We start from the raw sequence: 19,541 nt of genomic DNA on the forward strand, positions 1-19,541 counted from the left end.
AGGCGGCTTCTATCTTCAATATAATCATTAATTCAGAAGGTTAAACACATAGGTTTTAGGCCTGCAGTAAGTTATAATAAACAGAAAATTGCGTGTCTATTCATAAACCATGTGCCATGGAATCGGTACATCGAATATCTCTTCCCAAATATTTTACAATCTATGTGGCAAAGCTGTCATTTTTGGTCCTTAAATGAAACTGGTATATATTTTTATTTATCCCAATTCTCTTTAACCAATTTTGGTCTTTAATGCAGGGCTGATAGACAAGTTCCTTACTTCTTTTTTTTACTGAAATTGCAACCAACTTTCTATTTCTTGTTTTAAAATAATTATATTTTGGAGATGATTTTGTTTCAAATAACCGACAGTGAGCAATTGTTATCTGAATAAAGGGAAAAAGGCCATTCTTGAACATGGGGTGAGACATTCTTACTAATTTGTAATTCTTGTACTTTTTGAGGGAGATAAACCAAAAGCCCACTGTGCCTATTTTTCAAAAATCGCCAGTCCACAAGTCAAGTGAAATCACAGACTGAAAACACCTCCATTAATTGCCACAGTTTAGACTACCGATAGATCAGCATTCTAACTCCCCCTTGTGATAGTGTGGTGCAATGACAGAATGCCACCATCTACCACTAACGGTCGTGGCATAAACTCGTAACTTTTAAAGAAACAACCGCTGTAGGTAAATCTGCTTTTTGTTTTTTGGTGCCTCTCATGTGGAATAAAGTTGTTGGAGTTGGTGCCTCTAGGGCACTGAATACTGAATAATGTGTTTCTTTTATATGGTTATGGTTATGTTTTGCTTTTTGTGTTTTGTGCTTGTTTTTCATGTAATTGATGTGTAATAGGGCTCTGCTATCCGACCCCGATGGGCCACAACATTATACATTGGGTTAGGGCCAGGTAGGGTCTGCTTTTTCATCAATAACTAGGGTACATGTAGGGGTCGGGTATCATTAAATTAATCTTTAACATTTTGAAGCTAAGCCATTTACTTGTGCTCTGCTATGAAATACATATCATGGTTTCAGAAGGGCTTCAACATTGTCAAATATAAGACCAGAACATTGTCAAAGTCCACAGAAGAGATTATTTGATAGAAAATAATAATGTTTCTTTAGTTTTGTCAGAGTTTAGACTGACGAAAAGCAGCTTGTTTACAGCTATCTGCTCACTCTTATCAATGAGCAGACCAGCAAACAGAAGCATTGCTATGGACACTCACACAAGCAGAGCCATGACTTTCCCTCCTGGGTGAGGATCAGAGAGAGCCCCCCCCCTCTCCCACCAGAGAGGGGTGGGGAGGGGATGAAGTTGGATGTTTTATGACGGCCTTAAATACCTTGCAGGAACTCTCTCTCCCACTCTGCAGAAATGGAAGTTAAAAATCCCTTTGTTTACAACAGAGAGAGATGTTGTAGTACTGTAACATCCACGATTGGATGAATGAAATGAAACAATATTTGGAATGGTCCTCGGCTATTTATAAGAACAATCTGTCGAATTCATTAAGATTTTGTGATGTCATTATAGACGGTAGATATACTGTAGATAACTACTGTATATCTCTGAAAGTGTACATTTCCCAGTTGTCAGGTTTACATCTAAATGTTGTGGAACTTATATGATTAAAAATTAAACTATTTGTGAGAAAATTAAGTGTGATGTTAGCCTTCTAAATAAGAATTGTTTTTCATATAAACGTTTTACCCAGTCAGTGACCACACCCACATGAGCACAGACATTATGTCCGCGTCATGGAATGCCCCCTTTTGCCAGAGTGCATAAAACCCCTCTTGACAAAATTCATATTAGACCAGCGTGACCGACAGCGTGAGCTGAAAGGTACGAAATGGTTAGAAACTCTGAAACTTTCAACAGAGAAGAAGAAAATCACACCAGACCAAGCAGGTGGATGGTGTTGAACAGGACGTCACGAATGGTTAGACTCTACCAGACCAGTATACGTGCAGCACGAGCTGAATGCACCACAAATGGTCAGGAACTCTCAACTAGTGAAGAAGATAGAGACTACACGTTCACAGTCTGCAGCTCTATATGTAAAATAGTCTAGTAAACTCGACCAAAGACGAGAAAATAAGAACATTTCCCTATCAAATTACCATTCATAGACCTCTGGAAGATGCGTTCTAACAGACACTCTGAGACCAACCTACTACAACTACAAAGGACAGGACAACCAGAGACTGTGAATTACTCTCAGTATAAAGACCGCTTGATTTCAACAGAGAGACTACAAGGACAAACAAGTGTAAATATGTGTTGCATTTCTAAATCCGAATGAGCGGTCGTTCAGGTGCAAACTAGTCATATTCCCATAAGCATAGTTTACAAATGTCCCGATAGTTGAATTCCTTTGTCTCTCCATTTCTCTCTCTTTTGAATCCGCCATTTTGTGTAACAAACCGTCATATCGGTTTAGTCCACTAGGGACCTTTCATTGCATTGTGTTAGTAACCAATAGCTACACTGTGTGTGTGTTTTTATGTATTTCTGTATGATTATTTAGTTAGTTAGTAAATAAATAATTAAGCCAATTTGTATATCGCTGAATCATCATTTATGCTAGGGTTCGGGCAGATATCCAATCATTTTGCGACATTCAGAATGAGACTGACAAGGTAACAATTAATAAATGATTGATGGATGATGTCTATGATGTCGAGATTCTGACATTTTGAGTTAAATCCGGAAATGGTAACTTAAATACACTTTTCCTGTGGTGCCCCAGATTACTACTTAATTAATATATGATTAATTTAATCACATAATAATTGAACGTGGTATGTAATTATTTGATGAATAGCCATCATCACATTAATGATAGTCACGACACAAGACATGCAAAGGGCGCAAGCAGCACAGGGAGCAAGGGTCAGACAGATGAGCAGCTAATGGATACTAACGGAGGAAGTTATTTCAGGGCAATTGGAAGCAATCGGGCCTGAGTAGAGTAGGGCCTGAAAGTCACTGGTGTTCTGCAGGGTTCATCTGCGAAAGAGAGAGAGAGAGAGCATGATTCACTGCTTAAGGTGACACTTTTTTGGCAAACAGGCCCTATCTATTTTTCCAGAGTCAGATGAACTCGTGAATACCATTTTTATGTTTCTGCATGCAGTTGCTAACTAGCATTAGCGCAATGACTAGCTGTCATTGCTAGCAGTCATTGCGCTAATACTAGTTAGCATTGGATCGCAAAACTTCCTCTAACTTCCTTCATACTGGAGACAGATGGTGAGACAGGTTCAAATCAAGTAAAACGTTATTTGTCACATTAGCCGAATACAACAACTGTAGACCTTAACGTGCAATACTTACTTACAAGCCCTTAACCAACAGTGCCTCACCTATTGCCCATTCTTTGGGAAGCTGCCAAGTGCTAACAGTCAGTATCTGGATAATATGTGTGACTAGTTTTGCACCTGGACTAGTGTTAATTCCTGTGGTCAGGTGCCACAAAGAGGGACTTAAGAAAATTTAAATTGGCTCAGAACAGGGCAGCACAGGTGGCCCTCGGCTGTACACCATGTCATACAAATGACAACTTGTTCTCAACTAGCTTACCTGGTTAAATAAAGGTGAAATATATATTTTTTTAAAACACAGAGAGCTAACATTAATAATATGCAGGTCCTGGCTCAAAGAGGAGGAGAGATTTACTTCATCACTACTTCTATTTGTGAGAGGTGTTGAATGCACCTGAGCTGTCTCTTTGAACTACTGGCACACAGCTCGGACACACATGTATACCCCACAAGACATGCCACCAGAGGTCTCTTCACAGTCCCCAAGTCCAGAACAGATTATGGGAGGCACACAGTGCTACACAGAGCCATGACTGCATCGAACTCTCTTCCACATCAAGTAACTCATGCTAGCAGTAACATTTTATTTGTTTAATTTTTATAAAATACACCTTTTGGAACAGTGAAGAAACACAGGCACAGACACATGCATACACACACACTATAACATACGCACCCTACACACACGTATGCATTAATTTTGTGTTTAAGATATGTAGTGGAGTAGTGGCCTGAGGGCACACACTTAATGTGTTGTGAAATCTGCTGTGAATGTATTGAAAATGTTTTTAAAATTGTATAACTGCCTTAATTTTGCTGGACCCCAGGATGAATAGCTGCTGCCTTGGCAGCAACAAATGGGGATCCATTTTAACTACAAATACAGAGACAAAAAATGATATCCATGATTTCACGAGTTCATCCCTATAAATAAAGGTCAATAACATTTAAAAAAAAAAAAAAAAAAAATTAGCTAGCTAGCAGTTGATGGCAGTTGATTAGATAGATAATCTTCTAATGTGTGCTCATTTATCTTAATATGTTACAATACTGTAAATCATGATCAAAGAATACAACTACCTTTTAAGTCAGACAAAAATATGCAGAGAACGCCACGATTACCATGTCATACAAGCCCTCGCAGGTTGACTCAGCAGAGATGAAGCAGGATTTATGTGTCAAAGCCATCTCAGCTCTGCATGCATACATTCATGTCTCTCTTTCCTTGTATGCAGAACAGCCATTTCAATGCCACAATGACCTTTCTTTATCTGCATCACAAATGGCATCCAATTCTCTATTTAGTGCACTACTTTAAACCAGGGCCCAGTTGACCAGTGCACTACATAGGGAATAGGGTGCCATTTGGGACACAGCTTTGTTTACCAGGCACCTTAAATTAAATTCTGAAAAGGCAAAAGAGCAGATTAATCACAATGACTCCTTGACACAGCTGTTTGATTCCAGTCAGAATGACAGAAAGGGGGAAATATGTTTCTGGCTGCAATCTTCCGAATCTGATTATGTTCCCTGTCCCTGCTTTATCCTAGCAGCTCTCTTGGATCAGGGAGACAGCAGCATACAGGAGTGTCAGTCGGTGCTACAGCTCCATGCTACTCTAATGCAGATGCTTCATCGCTGCCTCCCAGATAACAATGTCGTACTCGATCTGACTGAGGATTCCTCACGTCTGCAGTTGGAGACGCTGCCGCTCTAAATATGCAGCGCTCACACAACATTGTGTTTTGAGGTCATTTCGTATAGCGTTTTTTTCTGGAGAGCTATTAAATTACAAAAGCATGCAAGTACATAAAATATATTTTGCGACTTTCAGTAGTGAGTGCATACATTTTCGTACTGGTCCCCCGTGGGAATTGAACCCACAACCCTGGCGTTGCAAGTGCCATGCTCTAGAAACTGAGTCACATGGGACAGTAAAGTCATTTCAATGTTATAGTGCAGTGAGTCTGCTCTCCAAACACATAATCTGGGATTTTTCCTGCTGTCAAATGCTCAAAGTGATGTGGCTGTCTTTAGGATAAAATGACAGACTCAGGATTGTGGTTTTAATCCTAGCCATTGAAATGCTTGCATTCATTGTGTTGAGTTCAGTTATCTCTATTATGGCCCAGTGTCTCTGTCTCAGCACTATATAGGGAATATGATGCTATTTGGGACTCACACTGTGTGGCTCTGGTCAAAAGTAGTGCACTAATAACAGAATAGAGTGCCATTTGGGACGCAGACTGAGTCTCCATTCAAAGACCTGAATTATTTACAGTTCATTCCCCATTCTGAGGATAATAGGTAAGTGTGCTTTTTACAGGATCAATTCGATTAGCTGCTGGAGAGATATAGAGCGAAGAGGATATTTTCAAGCTGAGAACGTGTGGTAATTAATGAAGTGCAGAGACAATATTTGTAATAGTGATGAGTGGGTCGGCTGTTTGTTCACCCACACACACACATACACAATTGCTAATAACCCATCCTCAACCGCCTGACTATACAGTTGCAAGAAAAAGTTTGTGATCCCTTTGGAATTACCTGGATTTCTGCATTGATTACTCATAAAATGTGGTCTGATTTTCATCTAAGTCACAATAATAGACTAACACAATTTGACTAAATTAATTAAACACAAACACTTGTGCTTTTCCCCCCAGAAAATTATACATTGAGTAATCATTCACAGTGCAGGCTGGAATAAGTAAGTGAACCTCTGTGTAGGGCTAGGGGCACCGGTCGACAAGGGCGTGCAATTCAAATAAATAATCATAAACATTATGGATGTTAAACATTTAGGTACGTACTAGTGTCTTATGTTGGTTAATAGCTTAAAGTCTTGTTCATCTATGTAACTACATTGTCTGATTTACAATAGGCTTTACAGCGATAGCATGCCATGCGATTGTTTGAGGACAGCGCCCCACATCAACATATTTTTCCACCGGCACAGGCTTCATAAAATCACAAATAGCGATTAAATATTCAGTTACTTTCTTTAAATCTTCCTATGATTTGCAATCCAAAGGGTCCCAGCTACAACATGCATGGTCATTTTGTTAGATAAAATCCTTCTTTATATCGCAAAAAGTCAGTTTAGTTGGCGCTATTGATTTGAGTAATGCACTTGTTCAACATGCAGAGAAAGGAATCCAAAAACCTACAGCTAAACTTGGTTAACAGTATGTGAATGGTAATATGTTATTAGTGGGGTTTTGGGATGGCACTCTAATGATGCAATATTTAGGTAATTTGAAGAAGCTGAGGTTTTAATGCAATGTTACATGATTGAGCCTTGAGATTGAAAAATAGATTAGCTGTGGTTGGAAGCGAGCGGGCTGTAAAAAACACAGTTGGACATTTGGAGCAGAGTTCTTTGACAGTTTCTGATTATTGTTGCTTGGTTTTGTGGTTTAGGTAACACCAGAGAATTTAAGTAGGAAGGTAATGCATAGACACGCTGGCCTTACTCAAAGCCAATGGCACGTAGTTAGTAAAGACGTAAAAAAGCAAGGGGCCTAAAAAGCTACCATGGGGAATTCCTGATTCTACCTGGATTATGTTTGAGAGGCTTCCATTAAAGAACACCTTCTGCATTCTGTTAGACAAGTAACTCTGTATCCACATTATAGCAGGAGGTGTAAAGGCATAACACATACGTTTTTCCAGCAGCAGACTATGATCAATAATGTCAAAAGCTGCACTGATGTCTAACAAGACAGCCCCCACAATATTTTTATCCTGAATTTCTCTCAGCCAATCATCAGTCATCGTGAACAGGGAGTACAGGAGGGGGCTGAGCATGTACCCTTGTGAGGCCCCTGTGTTGAGGATCAGTGAAGAGGAAGTGTTGTTTCCTAACTTCACCACCTGGGGGCGGCCCGTCATGAAGTCCAGGATCGAGTTGCACAGGGCAGGGTTCAGACCCAGGGCCCCGAGCTTAATGATGAGCTTGGAGGGTACTATGGTGTTGAATGTGGAGCTATAGTCAATGAACTGTGCGTAACAGTGATATCCTTTCAGTTTTACTTGGTGTTAACTTAAAACACAAAATATAAATATTCATTAAACTTATAGCTTATTAGACACATTGCCACTTCCTGAACACATATTACTTAAATAAAAAGCATTCTTACATAGTTATTCCTCTTGTCCAGATGGGGTAGGGCAGTGTGTAGTGCGATGGCGATTGCATCGTCTGTGAATCTATTGGGCTGGTAAGCAAATGGAAGTTGGTCTAGCATGTCAGGTAAGGTAGAGGTGATATGATCCTTAACTAGCCTCTCAAAGCACTTCATGATGACATAAGTGAGTGCTATGGGTTAATAGTCATTTAGTTCAATTACCTTTGCTTTCTTGGTTACAGGAACAATGGTGGACATCTTGAATCAAGTGGGGACAGCAGACTGGGATAGGGAGAGATTTAATGTATCCGTAAACAAACACTTCAGCCAGCTGGTCAGCGCATGCTCTGAGAATGTGGCTAGGGATGTTGTCTGGACCGGCAGACTTGTGAGGGTCAACACGTTTAAATGTCTTGCTCACATCGGCCAAGGAGAAGGAGAGCCCACCATCCTTGGTAACGGGCCGTGTCAGTGGCACTGTGTTATCCTCAAAGCGGGTGAAGAAGGTGTTTAGCTTGTCCGGAATACAAGACATCAGTGTCTGCGACATGGCTGGTTTTCCCTTTGTAGTCTGTGATTGTCTGTAGACCCTGATACATATGTCTCGTGTCTGAACCGTTGATTTGCGACTCCCCTTTGTCTCTATACTGATGTTTTGCCTGTTTGTATTCGGCCTTATTCCCAGTCACCTTGCCATGGTCAAATACGGTTGTTCGCGCTTTCAGTTTTGTGAAAATGCTGCCATCTATCCACGGTTTCTTGTTAGGGTAGGTTTTAATAGTCACAGTAGGTAAAACATCTCCTATACACTTCCTGCTAAACTCAGTCAGCGTATCAGTGTATTCATCACTGTAATTCTAAGAGGCTACCTGGAAACATATCCCAGTCCGCGTGATCAAAACAATCTTGAAGAGTGGATTCCAGTTGGTCAGATCAGCGTTGAATAGTCCTTAGCACGGGTACTTCCTGTTTCTGCCTATAGGAAGGGAGGAGCAAAACGGAGTATGATCCGATTTGCCAAAGGGAGGGAGGGCGGGGGGGGGGCTTATTGGCAACCCGGAAGTTGGAGTAGCAGTAGTTGAGTGTTTTAGCAGCTCGAGTACTACAGTCAATGTGTTGATAGAACTTTGGTAGTGTTTTTCTCAAATGTGCTTTGTTAAAATAAAATCCCCAGCTACAATAAACGCAGCCTTAGGTATGTGGTTTCCAGTTTCCATAAAATCCAGTGAAGTTCTTTGAGGGCCGTCGTGGTATCGGCTTGAGGGGGAATATACAAGGCTGTGACTATAACCAAGGAGAATTCTCTTGGGAGATTCTCTTGGGAGAATACCTCACAATCAAATGCCGACCGAACTAAGTCGGGTGATCAAAAGGACTTGAGTTTCTGTATTTTATCAAAATCACACCATGAGCTGCTCTGGAAGGAGATTCTCGCCCTGAGCTTGTCTACTTTATTATCCGGAGACTGAACATTAGCAAGTAATATACTCGGAAGCGGTGGATGGTGTGCGCGCCTCCTGAATCGGACTTGAAGTTCTCTCCGAATACCTCTTCTCCACCTGCGGTGTTTTGGATCAGCCTCCGGAATCAGTTAAATTCACCTGGGGGGTACAAACAAAGGATCCAATTTGGAAAAGTCGTATTCCCAGTCGTGATGCTGGTGAGTTACCGCTGCTCTGATATCCAAAAGGCCAATGCAAATAGTCTGGGTAGCCATTTGATTAAGTGTTCAGGAGTCTCATGGCTTGGGTGTAGAAGCTGTTAAGAAGCCTTTTGAACCTAGACTTGGCACTCTGGTATCGCTTGCAGTTCGGTAGCAGAGAGAACAGTATATGACTAGGGTGGCTGAAGTCTTTGGCAATTTTTAGGGCCTTCCTCTGACACCGCCTGGTATAGAGGTCCTGGATGGAAGGAAGCTTGGACCCAGTGATGTACTGGGCTGTTCGCACTACCCTCTGTAATGCTTTGCAGTCAAACTGCTTCTCTACAGCCCCGTCCTTTTCCTGTAGACCATGATCATCTCCTTTGTCATCATCACATTGAGGAAGAGGTTGTTATCCTGGCACCACACTGCCAGGTCTCTGACCTCCTCCCTATAGGCTCATCATTGTCGGTGATCAGGCCTACCACTGTTGTGTAGTCGGCAAATGCCTTAATAGCTTAAACAAATACATAAGGGGGTGTACTTTGACAGTACATGTTGGGTGTGTGTGTGCATGCATACCTGCGTGTGTAACAGAACAGGTTGGGTGTGAGAGAGCAGAATGAGAGCTGAGTATGAAAGTCATCTTGAGGTGACTGCTCTCTACTCTCTGCTTCTGTTTAATCTCTGACCATCACCGAGATAGGCAGTGATGTGTATTCATGGATGCCAAGGGAAGCCAGGCTTCCCCAAAAATTTGACCAAGAAAAAAAATATATATATTTTTTTTATTTTTCATAATTTTCCTTCAATTCGCATGAGGCTGAAAATATCTCACTGGAGGAAGCATCCGAGTGAGCAAAACAGCGCCCTTCTGTCTCTGTATGTGTAGGCCATCTATCTGATGCTGTCTGGTCATAAAGTGTATGACATTATTGCTGCCTGTAGCATTGAATGCAAGGGAAGCCAGCGAGCATTTGGCCTCCTTTCATAAAAAAGTATAAAATAATAGCTAATCAGCGTTGAGCTACACTGAGTGAGCTCAACTGTGAATGGTCTACCAAAGAAAAGGGTCAAGGGAAGCCCGTTTGGATTTGGCTTCACTCCTACCACACCGCATGAAGAGAAATATGTCATTGACAGAAACAACTTGAATTGTTGCTTCTCGTTGTGTTGCTGTCCTCCATTGGCCAGCTAGCTAGCAAAAATGTTCCCTTTTCTATGTTAACCATGGAAGGAGATAGGGATTTGGACTTGTAGTTTTACTTAATTCTCCGTACTGGCCAATGATTATAATGGTGATTCTGATCCAACTACAAATTCATACATTGTGCCCCTGGACTGAGAGGATAGAAGTTCAATATGTAGCTAGATGTAGAAGGCTAATAATGGTAACTAGCTAATGTTGCCCATGAATGGAAGTTAGGCTAGTGGGCAAGCATTTTAGCCAGGTAGTCTAAGACAACAAAAATCAAAGCGTGTACTGTATGACAGTGATTTGATTATGTTGAAATGTTGAAATTGAAATGGTGCTGGAATAAGTGGAGGCAGCTCCTGTTTTCTTTGCGACTTGCAGTAACTCTCTGTGGTTCTAAATCAATAGTTGTTCAGTAGTCCGTAAATGTTGAAAGCATTAACTTGCTTGACCATGCCGCAGGTCATGTAACTGTTTATTACATGCAATATGCTTTGTGGACTTCACCGGACAGAGGTTGCTCTATGATTTTGTGATGAAACAAAGGTTTGGTTGAATGCCACTGTGTCTTCTTATTTTGCCTGGTTGTAATATGGCTATTGCTTCTGGCTTGGCTTCCCAGTGATTTTACCCACGCACCACTACTGGAGATAAGCAGTGTGATGATCATTACAGGCCTGCCGACCAGACGCGTGTAGCCCTGTTTGCTCACCATCGCCTTGGCAAATTAATGACTAATAAATATTTAAAGCTCCATGCAAACCGAAATAGACTGGGCCGTCTAAAGTGACTAACACACAACATCTCCTGTCCCATGTTATCACCTCGGCTCGCTGTATTCCAGCAATAGCTCTTAGAGAGAGGATGCTTCCTAAATTGGACCATATTCCCTACATAGTGCACTACTTTTGACCAGAGCCCTATGGGGCCTTGTCAAAAGAAGTGGAATATATATGGAATAAGGTGCCATTTGGGACAGACCCAGACACTTCACAAACAGAAAGTCAAGGCTTCATAACAATGCAATGCCGGTTTTGGTGCAGTGCCTTCATCCTTGAGTGGCCTTTCAGGTTATGTCGATATTGGACTCGTTTTACTGTGGATATAGATACTTTTGTACCTGTTACCTCCAGCATCTTCACAAGGTCCTTTGCTGTTGTTCTGGGATTGATTTGCACTTTTCACACCAAAATACGTTCATCTCGAGGAGACAGAACACAACTCCTTCCTGAGCGGTATGATGGATTATTTTTCTGAGGTCCTATCTGATTTCTTTAGATTTTCCCATGATGTCAAGCAAAGAGGCACTGAGTTTGAAGCTAGGCCTTGAAATACATCCACAGGTACACCTAAATTGACTGAAATTATGTCAATTGGCCTATCAGAAGCTTCTAAAGCCATGACATAATTTTCTGGAATTTTCCAAGCTGTTTAATGGCACAGTCAACTTAGTGTATGTAAACTTCTGACCCATTGGAATTGTGATACAGTGAATTATAAGTGAAATAATCTGTCTGTAAACAATTGTTGGAAATATTACTTGTGTTGTACACAAAGTAGATGTCCTAACCGACTTGCCAAAACTATAGTTGGTTAACAAGACATTTGTGGAGTTGTTGAAAAACAAGTTTTAATGACTCCAACATAAGGGTATGTAAACTTCCGACTTCAACTGTAGCTACTGTCAACATATGGTGACATTTTGGTAGAGCATGTCCAAGTCCATGTCAAATGTTTTTGCACTACAAAAATGTTGCACTGTTATTGCAATGGAGCAATCGTTATTATGATCAAATCTGTGTCTGCCTTGATTGCATATATTGTGATTTCTGAAAATATTCAGACCCCTTTCCTTTTTCACATTTTGTTACATTACAGCCTTATTCTAACATGGAATACGTGGTTATTTCCCCCCTCATCAATCTACACACTATACCTCATAATGACAAAGCAAAAACAGTTTTTTTCTTGCAAATGTATATATATAAAAAAAACGTAAATATTACATAATTATTCAAACACTTTACTCAGTACTTTGTTGATGCACATTTGGCAGCGATTACATTCTTGAGTCTTCTTGGGTATGACACTACAAGCTTGGAACACCTGTATTTGGGGAGTTTCTCCCATTCTTCTCTGCAGATCTTCTCAAGCTCTGCTATTTTCAGGTTTCTCCAGAGACGTTAGATCGGGTTCAAGTCCGTGCTCTGACTGGGCCGCTCAAGGACATTCAGAGACTTGTCCCAAAGCCACTCCTGCGTTGTCTTGACTGTGTGCTTATCTTGTTGGAATGTGAACCTTCCCCCCTGTCTGATGTCCTGAGCTCTATGGAGCAGGTTTTCATCAAGGATCTCTCTGCACTTTGCTCTGTTCAGCTTTCTCCCAATCCCTGCTGCTGAAAAACATCCCAAAACATGATGCTGCCACCACCATTCTTCACTGTGGTGCAAGGTTTCCTCCAGATGTTGACGCTTGCTATTCAGGCCGAAGAGTTCCATCTTGGTTTCATCAGACCAGAGAATCTTGTTTCTCATGGTCTGAGAGTCTTTAGGTGCTTTTTGGCCCACTCCAAGTGGGCTGTCATGCGCCTTTTACTGAGGAGTGGCTTCCGTCTGGCCACTCTACCATTAAGGCCTGTTTGTTGGAATTCTGCAAAGATGGTTGTACTTCTGGAAGTTTCTAGCATCTCCACAGAGGAACACTGGAGTACCGTCAGATTGACCATCAGGTTCTTGGTCACTTCCCAAACAAAGGCCCTTCTCCCCTGATTGCTCAGGTTGGCTGGCGGCCAGCTCTAGGAAGAGTCTTGGTGGTTCCAAACTTCTCCCATTTAAGAATGATGGAGGCCACTGTGTTTTTGGGGATCTTTAATGCTGCAGAAATGTTTTGGTACTCTTCCCCAGATCGACACAATCATGTCTCGGAGCTCTACGGACAATTCCTTCGACCTCATGGCTTGGTGTTTGCTCTGACATGCACTGTCAACTGTGGGACCTCATATAGACACGTTAGTGCCTTTAAAGAATGTCCAATCAATTGAATTTGAAAATAAAGGGGAGCCGCACACACTAAGAGCTCAGCTGCAAAAATGTAATGTCTTACGTTTCGACAGGAAAGCTGTCTTTATACCCCGATGACGACAGCTTGACTGTCGAAACGTTGGACATAAAATGTTTGCATCTGAGCTTTTAGAGTGTGCGGCTCTCCTTTATTTTCAAGTTTTCCACTCCGCTAGCCAGCACCTGGCCTATATAGGTGTGCGTTTCTTTTGCTCTAGATCAACTTCAATCAAGTTATAGAAACATCTCAAGGATGATCAATGGAAACAGGATGCACCTGAGCTCAATTTCAAGTCTCATAGCGACGGGCCTGAATACTTATGTGCTATAAGAAATTTGCAAAAAAATCTGAATACCTGTTATTGTGGGTTATTGTGTGTAGATTAATGAGGATTTTTATTTATTTAAAGGTTGCAACTTAACAAAATGTGAAAAAAATATATATATATATATTTGAACCTTTATTTAACTAGGCAAGTCAATTGTGAGCCACCCTATGGGACTCCCAATCACTGCTGGATGTGATACAGCCTGGAATTGAACCAGGGACTGTAGTGATGCCTCTTGCACTGAGATGCAGTGCCTTAGACCGCTGCGCCACTCAGGAAGGGTTCTGAATACTTACCGAATGCACTATGCCTATGAGTGTTTCTAAATCACAGTTGAACAAGACATTGTAATGACAGGTGCTCGAGTTAACTCAGCTGTCCAGAATGGAATCGACCATGATGTGGACTTATTAGGTCATCGACTAACTGACTGACTGACTGACTACTTCTACGTCATCAGAGTGCGCAGCTGAACACTGTATGCTGGAAACGCTAGGCTTGTATTTTTTTACTAAAACATAATACATTTTTGTTAAATATAAATACCAAACCTCTTTTTGCATGGATTGTGCAACGCGGTTAGCTTTTAACAGCTAGGACCGCTATTTCTTGTCCCGGAATCCCGCTTAACTAACAGGTTGGAACCTGCTTGACAGAGACCCTAATCTAGCTAAGCTGCTAGCCATCAAGCTAATGAAGTTAGTCCCAGATCAGTTTAGCAAAGGAGCCCCCTTTGTCTGGAGAGAAAATGTACGGTTCCAGCAATGTAGGAGCTGTATCTACTACGGACAAACTGGACCTCTCAGAGTTTCAATGCGGCTATTGTTTGCTTGCCGAGTATTATAGGCTTGAGGTGGCTTCCTTGATCACGCAGGTTGCCGGACTACGTAAGAAACTGGGAAAACGCAGAGTGGAATGTTCACCTTTTCTACGCCGGTGCCTGAACGGCGTTCATGCTTGTTGGATGCATCTCTGCCTGGTCGTTATCCGACTGGCCGGTGTTAACCAGAGTTTATTCACCAGGGGAGCTATATACTGCCTCTCCTACCCCATCTAATAGTGGAGTCAAATAGGAGCATGGCAATCAACGATGGTCGTATGTCACAAGCCGTGGAAGCCGAAGACAGTGGCCTCCCACAAGCAGTCTACACTCCCAACGAGAGGCCTGGAGCGCTTACAAACAACAAACAGTTTTGCCGTTCTGTAACCTGATCTTCCTGCACCTTTTTTACTGGGGTACCTGTTTCTACAGGCGCCGAGACCTACAGACTCAAGTTATCCTGGCACTCGCCATCCTTAAAGGGTTCTCCGAAACCAGTGAAGAGTCCTTCTTGCCAGCCGTGATTTTGGGCCGCTCCATGGTAAAAAATGTGACGGTTCCTGGTGCTAAAACAATGTCCTATCCCGGAGCTCGAGTAAATTACATAACTAAAATGCTCCCGAATTTACTACATCAGGACATGGAAATCGATTCTATCGTAGTCCATGTGTGTTTTAATGACATTATGAATGGCGGCTTTGAACAGTTGAAACTGGATTTCAAAGAGCTGATTGACTCTGCTAGACACTGATAAAATAACTCTAATATCTGGCCCTGTGCCCTCTCTGAATCGTGGCATTGAGTGCTTTAGCAGGATTCTTTCTCTTCACAACTGGCTATGTGATTATTGCAGCTCAATGGGTGTAACTTTTGTTGACAATTTCGATACCTTTTGGATGCAAAACATGTTTTATAAGGAGGATGGGATCCACCCAAATCACTTGGGTTCCTGGAACCTTACACAGCATTATAAGGTAACGTTGAGACAATGACTTATCAATGACCAGCTCAGTTAACTTCACTAGGGTAGGGAGCAGCATTCTGAATTTTGGATGAAAAGCGTGCCCAAATTAAACTGCCTGCTACTCAGGTCGAGAAGCTAGAATATGCATATAATTGTCAAATTAGGAGAGAAAACATTCTAAAGTTTCCAAAACTGTCAAAATATTGTGAGTGTAACAGAACTGATATTGCTGGCGAAAACCGTTGGAAAATCAAACCAGGAAGTGGCATCTATTTTGAAAGCTCCATGTTCCATAGCCCACCTTTGCTCCATTTAAAGGGATATCAACCAGATTCCCTTTCCTATGGCTTCCCCATGGTGTGAACAGTCTTTAGACATAGTTTTAGGCTTTTATTCTGAAAAAGGAGTGCGAAAGATCACATCCCGTCATTGTATGGCTGGGTGCCAGCAGTGTTTTGTATGCGCAACAGCTTGAAGCAGCCATTTTCTCTCTCCTATTGAAGAAGCTAAATTCCCGGTTGATATATTATCTATTATAAAAACAACCTGAGGCTTGATTATACATTTTTTTTTTAAATGTTTCTACGAACATTACGGATACTATTTGTCTGCGATGTCGTGACTGGATTTCTGAACAACCAAATGGAGGTATTTTGGATATAAAAATCATCTTTATGGAACAAAAGGAAAATGTATTGTGTAACTGGGAGTCTCGTGAGTGCAAACATCTGAAGATCATCAAAGGTAAGTGATTTAATTTATTGCTTTTCTGACTTTTGTGACCAATCTACTTGGCTGCTAGCTAATTGTAATATTTTGACTACTGGGGAGATGTCCTTACATAAACACTTGGTATGCTTTCGCCAAAAAGCTTTATTGAAATCAGACACTTCAGGTGGATTAACCTTTCTGATCTCCCCATCCCGGATCCGGGTTCGTGAATACAGACTCAAGCTCATTACCATAACGCAACGTTAACTATTCATGAAAATCGCAAATGAAATGAAATAAATATGCTAGCTCTCAAGCTTAGCCTTTTGTTAACAACACTGTCATCTCAGATTTTCAAAATATGCTTCTCAACCATTGCAAAACAATCATTTGTGTAACAGTATTGATGGCTAACGTAGCATTTAGCATTAGCATTCAGCTGGCAACATTTACACAAAAAAACAGAAAAGCATTCAAAAAAATCATTTACCTTTGAAGAACTTCAGATGTTTTCATTGAGGAGACTCTCAGATAGCAAATGTTCAGTTTTTCCTGAAAGATTATTTGTTTAGGACAAATCGCTCCGTTTTCTGCGTCACGTTTAGCTATGAAAAAAACCCTGTATCCAGGATTGTGTAAATCTATCAGCAAGCTCATTAGCATAACACAACGTTAACTATTTATGAAAATCGCAAATGAAATGAAATAAATATGCCATCTCTCAAGCTTAGCCTTTTGTAAACAACACTGTCATCTCAGATTTTCAAAATATGCTTCTCAACCATAGGAAAACAATCATTTGTGTAAAAGTAGCTAGCTAGAGTTAGCATTTCGCGTTAGCATTTAGCGTTAGCATTAGCGTTAGCATCCAGCACGCAACATTAACAAAAACATAAAAGCCTTCAAATAAAATCATTTACCTTTGAAGAACTTCTGATGTTTTCAATGAGGATACTCTCAGTTAGATAGCAGATGCTCAGTTTTTCCAAAAAGATTCCTTGTGTATTAGAAATAGCTTCGTTTTATACATCACATTTGGCTACCAAAAAAAATCCATAAATTCAGTCCTCAAAACGCAAACTTTTTTCCAAATTAACTCCATAATATCGACTGAAAACATGGCAAACGTTGTTTAGAATCAATCCTCAAGGTGTTTTTCACATACCTCTTCATTGATACATCGTTCTTGGAAACATGCTTTCTCTCCTGAATCCCAGGAGAAAATGCCTGCACCTGAAGATTACGCACAAATTTAGACAAAGGACACCGGGCGGACCTCTGGAAAATGTAGTCTCTTATGGCCAATCTTCCAATGATATGCCTACAAATACGTCACAATGCTGCTAAGACCTTGGGCGAACGACAGAAAGTGTAGGCTCATTCCTTGCGCAATCACAGCCATATAAGGAGAGAATGGAAAACAGAGCTTCAGAAATTCTGCTAATTCCTGGGTGATGCATCATCTTGGTTTCGCCTGTAGAATGAGTTCTGGGGCACTTACAGACAAAATCTTTGCAGATTCTGAAACTTCAGAGTGTTTTCTTTCCAAAACTGTCAAGAATATGCATAGTCGAGCATCTTTTCGTGACAAAATATCGCGCTTAAAACGGGAACGTTTTTTATCCAAAAATGAAATAGCGCCCCTAGAGCTCTAAGAGGTTAACAACAAGCTAAACTGTGTTTTGTGTTGTTTGACATGTTTCTACAAACTTTTATTGTAGTTTTTAAAAACTTTTCATCTGGATGTTGGGAGAGCACATTGTGCCTTTGGATTACTGATCTAAACGCACCAACAAAACTGAGGTTTTTGGACATAAAGAGGGACATTATTGAACAAAACAAACATTTATTGTCTAACATGGAGACCTGGGAGTGCCACCAAATGAAGATCAAAGGTAAGTGATTAATTTTATTAATGCTATTTCTGACTTTTGTGACACCTCTCCTTGGTTGGAAAATGGCTGTATGGATTTCTGTGGCTAGGCGCTCACCTAACGTAATCGCATGGTGTGATTTTGCAGTAAAGCCCTTTTGAAATCTGACATAGTGGTTGCATTAAGGAGAAGTTTATCGTATGTTAAACACTTGTATCTTTCATCAATGTTTATGATGAGGAGATCTGTAATTCGATGGGACTCTCTGCACTTTCACCGGATATTTGTTTGATACAATGATTACTGTACATAACGCGTCAATTTCAACTGAGGTTTTTGGACATAAAGATTAACTTTATCGAACAAAACACACATTTATTTTGTTACATGAAGTCCTGTGAGGTTAGTGATTAATTTAATCGCATTTTCTGACTTTTGTGAGCCCTCTCCTTGGCTGGAAAATGGCGTAAGGTTTTCTGTGATTGGGCGCTGACCTAACATAATCAGATGGTGTGTTTTCGCCGCAAAGCCTTTTTGAAATCTGACACTGTGGTTGGATTTACAAGAAGATTATCTTCAAAATGGTGTATAATACTTGTATTTTTGATGAATTTAAATTATGGGATTTCTGTTGTTTTGAATTTGGAGCCCTGCAATTTCACTTGCTGTTGTCGAGGTGGGACGCTACCGTCCCACTGGTACCAGACAGGTTAATCCCTACCATTGCGTTGCTGAGTTGTCATAATTATTTAGCAAATGTTAGAAACATCCCAGAAACGTGCTCAAAATAGCCCAAGTTAACATATGTTGCTTAAGAAACAAGGTTCATGAGATTAGAAGTAACAGATGACATTCATATTCTGACTATCTCTGAAACTCACTTGGACAATACCTTTGATGAAACAGTGGTAGGAATATAATGTTATAACATCTACAGACAAGACAGACATGCCAATAGTGGAGGAGTTGCTGTTTATATCCAGACCCACATTCCTGTAAAGCTTAGAGAGGATCTTTAAATACAGTTGAAGTAATATGGCTACAGGTTAATCTGCCTCAACTAAAGCCCATTCTTGTGTGAAGCTGCTATAGACCACCAAGGGCTAACAGTCAGGATCTGGATAATATGTGTGAAATGCTTGCTAATGTATTTGATAAACAGAGGCATATTTTCTTGGTGATTTAAATATTAACTGACTTTCATCAAGATGCCCACTCAAGAAAAAGCTGCAAACTGTAACCAGTGCCTGCAACCTGGTTCAGGATATCAGTCAATCTACCAGGGTAGATACAAACAGCACAGGAATGAAATCAACATGTATTGATCACATCTTTACTAATGCTGCAGAAATGTCAAGCTGTATCCAGATCCATCAGATGTAGTGATGACAATATAGTAGCCATATCTAGGAGGCTGGGCCAAATATAGTATTTAAGAGGTCATACAATACGTTTTGTAGTGATTCTATGTTTGTATTTGTA

The 19,541-nt window shown here is 40.8% G+C and overlaps 1 long non-coding RNA gene across 2 annotated transcripts in view; it reads right to left on the reverse strand.

Moving 5' to 3' along the window:
• Positions 1-17,698, reverse strand: part of LOC149975188 (uncharacterized) — a 226,937-nt gene extending 209,239 nt beyond the window's left edge. The window contains exons 1-3 of one of the 2 annotated variants that reach the window (XR_016488919.1): positions 17,106-17,698; positions 16,676-16,737; positions 16,381-16,452 (exon numbers count right to left, since the gene is read on the reverse strand). This is a non-coding gene — a long non-coding RNA (uncharacterized LOC149975188). Of the gene's footprint in view, positions 1-16,380; positions 16,453-16,675; positions 16,738-17,105 lie in introns of those variants that run through there. The other variant, XR_016488920.1, reaches the window with a different exon arrangement.
• Positions 17,699-19,541: the final 1,843 nt, after the last annotated feature.

The sequence above is a fragment of the Oncorhynchus mykiss genome, chromosome 19 (assembly GCF_057628025.1).
Source record: "Oncorhynchus mykiss isolate SJ-2025 chromosome 19, ASM5762802v1, whole genome shotgun sequence".
Classification (NCBI taxonomy): Eukaryota; Metazoa; Chordata; class Actinopteri; order Salmoniformes; family Salmonidae; genus Oncorhynchus; species Oncorhynchus mykiss.